Source organism: Mesoplodon mirus, assembly GCF_964341445.2.
Source record: "Mesoplodon mirus genome assembly, chromosome: 3".
NCBI lineage: Eukaryota > Metazoa > Chordata > Mammalia > Artiodactyla > Ziphiidae > Mesoplodon > Mesoplodon mirus.
Window position 1 is genome coordinate 197,685,288 of NC_138978.1, and position 6,000 is coordinate 197,691,287.

Consider the following 6,000-nt stretch of genomic DNA (forward strand, 5'->3'; position numbering starts at 1 on the left):
AAATGAAAGCAGGGTCTCAAAGAGATATTTTTATGCTCATGTTCATAGCAGCATTATCCACAATAGCTAAAATGGGGAAGCAACCCAAGGGTCCAATGACCAATAAATGCATTACCAAAATGTCATATATTCATACGATGGAATATTATTCATCTTTTAAAAGTAAAGAAATTCTGCAATATGCTACAATATGGATGAACCTCGAGGACATTATGCTAAGTGAAATAAGCCAGTCACAAAAGGACAAATAACATCACTTATATCAAGTACATAGAGTAGTTAAAATCATAAAAACAGAAAGTTGCCAGGATCTGGGGGAGGGGAGAACAGAGAGTTAGTGTTTAATAGGTATAGAGTTTCAGATTTACGAGATGACAAGAGTTATGGGTATGGATGGTAGTGACGACCACGCAACAATATGAATATATTTAAGGATGTACACTTAAAAACGGTTAAGATGGGGCTTCCCTGGTGGCGCAGTGGTTGAGAGTCCGCCTGCTGATGCAGGGGACACGGGTTCGTGCCCCGGTCCAGGAAGATCCCACATGCCGCGGAGCGGCTGGGCCCGTGTGCCATGGCCGCTGAGCCTGCGCGTCCGGAGCCTGTGCTCCGCAACGGGAGAGGCCACAAGAGTGAGAGGCCCGCGTACCGTAAAAAAAAAAAAAAAAACGGTTAAGATGGTAAATGTTAGAAAAGAGAACATGTCAGCAAAGGTTTTTTTTTAAGTACCCCCAGCTTGGGGAGCAGGGAGGGGGACTAATGGGGACACACTCCAGCACCAAAGTTAAAGACCGGAGTGAAGCACTTCTGCATCAGCTGAATGCACGTTACGTGCAAGAATGCCACAGAGAGATGAGTTTGAGAGGTGTCACAGACAGATTATTCCCAAATAAGTAGCAGAGACAATAAATATGATAAATGCTGTAAATTAACTGCTTGTGCTGAGAAAAATTATGCAAGATTAGTTACGTAGACAGCCTGCCCTTTAGCAGTTAGACAACAAAGTAGACAGGAATGTACGTAACTGTGTGTCAACAGCAGCGACCCAGCATTCATGTTTAAGAGAAAAGAGAACTGCAGTGACAGCTAAGAGGTCTGGCTTCTAGTCAACGCTGAATCAAACTGGTTATATTGATGTAAACAAGTCTTTACATTTGCATGCCTGATTCGAACTTGTAAAATGACACCTGATCATTGACACATATTTCATTGTGAAAGTAAATAAAGGAAACCTCATTTAAAATAGAACTGGGGGATCTAAAGAGCAGCTCTCATGCTTTATCCCTTGCTATGTTTTACAGACTCTACAGGAAGAAGCTACTTCACATCCCAGAGCAAAGAGGAAGAAAGGTTTCCTCGTTGCCTATAGCAACCGCCCAGCCAATGAGAAAATGCGCAGCTCAGCCACTAGGAGGTGATCACCACCCGGACTGCCGTTCAATTCCCTCCTTTTCTTCACACAGGCAGACCTGTCTGTCTTAGGCGCTCTGCTGCCCCATACAGATACTGCGCTTTTTACAAACTAAAGGTTTGTGGCAACCTTGCATCAGCAAGTCAGAGCCATTTTCCCAAGTGCATCGGCTCACTTCATGTCTGCGTCGCATTTTGGTAATTCTCACAATATTTCAAACTTTTTCATTAGCGCCCTACTTGTTATGGTGATCTGTGATCAGCGGTCTTTGATGTTACTACTAGGACGCACTGAAGGCTCTGATGATGGTTAGCATTTTTACCATTAAAGTGTTTTAAATGAAGGTATATACATTGTTTGCTTAGACACAATACGATTGCACACTTCATAGGCTACAGTATAGCACAAATATAACTTTTATATGAAACAAAACATTCCTGTGACTCCATGGGTGGTCTCACGGAGCCCACACTACCTGGGAGGTGCCGGGACAGACAAGCCCCTCTCCTCTGCTCTGGGCTGGTCCACCCTTTCTGCTCCAGCGAGCTCACCCTGAGATGCAGTTCTCTGCTGCTCCCACACAGACTCTTCCTGCTAATCCAGCAACTGGCTGTTGTGTTTTTAAAGTCGACCCCAGAGATTACGGCTCTGGAGGAACAAAATAACAGAGATTCACTTTCAAGTAAGCCTTTGAAAGTTCTAAATCACTAACAGTCATTACCGGAAACTTCGCCAGGACCTAAGCATCTCCCGCCACCTTTTTAACTAAAAGCAGGGAATCTTCCTGTTACGGAAGCAAATACAAAGGCAAGAAGAGATTGCGGACCTTCAACCGCAGCTGAAAACCTGCTGCTACTTACACGGAGCGAGATGGCTCTTTGTTTTGCGGGGTGGGGGGGTCGCTGTGAGACCGGAGGGAAGAGGGGCCCAGACCCCGGGACCGGTTCTCAGCGGTCACTCCGGGACCGGGACAGCGACGCGCCCCGAAGGTGGCCCCGGCGGGGGCAGCGGCGCGAAGGGAGAGGCCCGGTCCCACCCCTGTCCCTCCTGGGGGACCCCTCCCGTCCCCCTGGGGGTCCCCTGCCCCGCTCCGCCCGGACTCCCGAGCCGCTTGGCCGCCCCCCGCCGCCGCCCGCACCGACGCGCCGCCCCCAGGCCGCAACACCTACCTCTCGCACCCCACCTAGCAGGCCCCAGACCTTCCCGCGCCGCTCACGCCTCCGCCGCCGGCCAGCGGTTTGAACGCGCGCCCCGCCCTCTGATTGGCTGCCGGGCGCCGCGCAAGCACGTCCTCCCGGAAGCGCACGCCCGTAGCGTGGATCTGAGCTCGCATCTCCTAGGCAACAGGCCCGCCCCCATGCTGCGCGCACGGAGCTGGGCGTGGCCATAGCGGCGCAGGGAGCGCCCGCCCTCGGTTGGGCTTGGACTAGGAAGCGGGCAGCGGCGCGCTTGTCCAGCCTCGGTGCACAGTGAGCACCGTCCGTCCGCCTCACAGCAGGACTTCTCGGTGCAGAAATGGCTGTTTGCCCCCAAGTGAACCAGAATCATTCACACTTTTCCAGGATTTCCTGTGCAAAGCCTGGTGATGGGAAGTGCGCTAAATGTCTTACATGGAATTTTTTCAGTTAATCCTGAATATCTTACGAGGTAAATATTAATATGATTCCTCAGTTTACACATGAGGGACTGAGGTTTAGAGTTAAACTTGTGAAAAATCAGACAACTAGCAGGCGGTGTAACTAGAATTCCAATCCACGTCATGAGATATAACTTACTTTCTATAAATATTACAATAAGATTTTGAAGCATGAAAAAACAATAAAAATACATGCTGAAAAATAACCAGATCTGTGAGAGGGACTCTAGTCCAGAAAATATTATAAAGCAACTATATATTTTTAAACAGCAAAAAGTGCAGATAATGGAAATGTATTCAGTAGGACAGAGAAACAGAAATGGACTCCAACTCTATAGAAAAATTGAGTGGATGATAAAGTACTCATTCTAAAGCTCACTTTAAAAATCATGCTAAATCATGCTAAAATTTATTAAAATTAAGTTATAGAGCAACTCAGGAAAAAAGAATATTGTATTTATCAGATATATGGGAAAATGATCAAGTCTAGAAGCAAAAGAAGATATGGCAAAGGAAGACTGACAAATACATTAAAATTTTAAACTTAAGTATAGTTCAAAATAACAAAAATAAAATGTAGTAAACTAACTAGAAAAATACATTAAGTGTGACAAGATGTAAAGATCTCTTTCAATGTTATAAGGCAAATAAGTTTATAAAAAGAAAATAAAATGTAAAAGTGGGCAAAGGGACTTCACGCAATAAAGAATTCATATACACACAAAAATAATTCAGATAAAAATAGAATGTAAAACCCAGCCATTAAATGCAAGTGTAAAAAAAAAGAGGTACAAGTGAAAAAAATGTTTTTTTAATTTTGGCGCTAGTGATTTTGCATCAGAATTAAAAGTACACATTTCTAGTGACAGCAACTGGTAAGCTTCTTGAGGGCAAGGACCACACCCATTCACAGTGTATCCCTACTGCTTAGTGTAAGGCCTAATATATAAAAGACGCTAAATAAATATTTGTTGAGTAAATATCAAACCCCTCTAGAAAGCAATATGATAATGTATTGAAAGAACCGTAAAGAGATTCATATTCTTTGACCTGGTTACTGCACTACAAAACTTTATTCTTAGAAAATATTTCAATGGCATCCTAAAAGTTTGTAGACCCCAAACTGGAAAGCTCTCAATGGCCAACCATGAGAGAATGCTTTAAATGGTTAAAAATGAGGGAAAAAAATAATAAATTCTATTACAACAATTAAGTAGCATTAAAGTTACAATTACGAATTAACTAGAAGCAGACAGTGTGTGGCCTAAAGACCAGACACCGCCCCAGGCTGTGAGCCCAAGATGGAGAGGGGCCTCATCTATGTCACCCTGTCTCCCCAGTGCCTGGCACAGAGAACTTTCACAGGTCGCTAGCCACACTTCCCCCTTCTTCTTGCTCTGTACGAAGCCCCCGATTCAATTCCAACCACAGGGATAATACTCCACAGAATCAAGGGCCACCTGTGAGCCACCTCCGGGTTACACAAGAGGGATTTGGGTCTTTTATATATTACACTGACATGGTGCTTCTCTCTTCAGATCCTGCCCACAGCTGACCAGCAGGCAAAGTCACTTCTGGGGACCTCAGCTTCCTCACCTGGGAACTGCAGATGTTAATCACCCTAAAGAGATGTCATGAGGATTAAATTAGATAGTGCATGCAAAGTGCTTAGCATCGAGCCGGGCACAGGATTACGCTCCATAAATGTAAGCTACTAAATTGCATCGCCTAAAACCACTCTCCAAAACGCTGCAGGGCCCTGGCCAGTGTTGACAAACTGCGATCGTACATTTACAGGCTCTCTGTAATGACACATCTTACTTTATGAAGGCTGAGGATTATGATTTAATCCCTAGAAATAACCACAAGATGAAACAGCGAGTCCTTTTGTACTGGACTCACTGGAGTCTATTAAAAATCGGGAGAAAGCAGTGACAAATGATTTCCAAGGGGGAGCAGAACTAATCTCCATTTTGCTTTAATATGATTAAAATTTTTTAGAACTTCAGATCATCTATGCTTTTTGATGGAAGACAAGAAAAAGGAATCTATACCACTGAAACTAACATGATATTGCAAATCAACTAAACTTCAATTTAAAAAAATAAAAATAAAATACTATTGAACTAAAAAAAAGAAAAAGGAATGTAGAAAGTTCAGATTCAGTCACACAAGATTCCAGGGCGAGCATCCTGAAGGAATCTCATTTCATCTCAAATGCAATGCAATAAAATGAAATCTCAGGGCCTCTAGTCCTGGCCTGCTGCCTGACTTTGAGGACGTGCAGCCCTTCCAACACCCACACGACGCTGGTGGTGTCAGAGCTCTGCCCTCCAGTTCAGGCAGAGGGAATGCTTCCTTACTGGTGACACAGCAGCTGTTTAAAATGCCCTATAGTTCAAACCTGTTTTCAGATTTGACTCATTAAAATAACGCCTCCTTTGGGAGTCTAAAGTTACACAGTCCGCTTGCCACTCAGATTACCTCTCTGACCCTTGGCTTCTTGACCTGTAAAATGAGGGGATATCATCAACAATAGCTAGAAAAATCAAACTAGATAATGCACGTGAAACCATCTGAAACATGCGACACATTACTGCATGTAAATTTTAATTGACAGATAGATAGATAGATATATATATATATATATATTTTTTTTTTTTTTTTTTTTTTTTGCGGTACATGGGCCTCTCACTGTTGTGGCCTCTCCCGTTGCAGAGCACAGGCTCCGGACGCGCAGGCTCAGCGACCATGGCTCACGGGCCCAGCCGCTCCGCGGCATGTGGGATCTTCCCGGACCGGGGCACGAACCCCTGTCCCCTGCATCGGCAGGCGGACTCTCAACCACTACACCACCAGGGAAGCCCCCTGATATATGTTTCGACTGTATATAGTTAACTTAGATATTTGTGAGAATTAAAATAGATAATGTGGGGAATTCCCTGGCGGTCCA

The 6,000-nt window shown here is 44.6% G+C and overlaps 1 protein-coding gene across 6 annotated transcripts in view; it reads right to left on the reverse strand.

The window, feature by feature from the left end:
• The window catches only part of KIF14 (kinesin family member 14), a 51,766-nt gene extending 49,100 nt beyond the window's left edge, over nucleotides 1-2,666 (reverse strand). For 3 of the 6 annotated variants that reach the window (XM_082615497.1, XM_082615500.1, XM_082615495.1), the window contains exons 1-2: nucleotides 2,581-2,666; nucleotides 1,887-2,059 (exon numbers count right to left, since the gene is read on the reverse strand). The gene's annotated coding sequence lies outside the window, so the exon portion shown is untranslated. Of the gene's footprint in view, nucleotides 1-1,886; nucleotides 2,060-2,271; nucleotides 2,469-2,580 lie in introns of those variants that run through there. The other 3 variants (XM_082615496.1, XM_082615498.1, XM_082615499.1) reach the window with 3 other exon arrangements.
• Nucleotides 2,667-6,000: the final 3,334 nt, after the last annotated feature.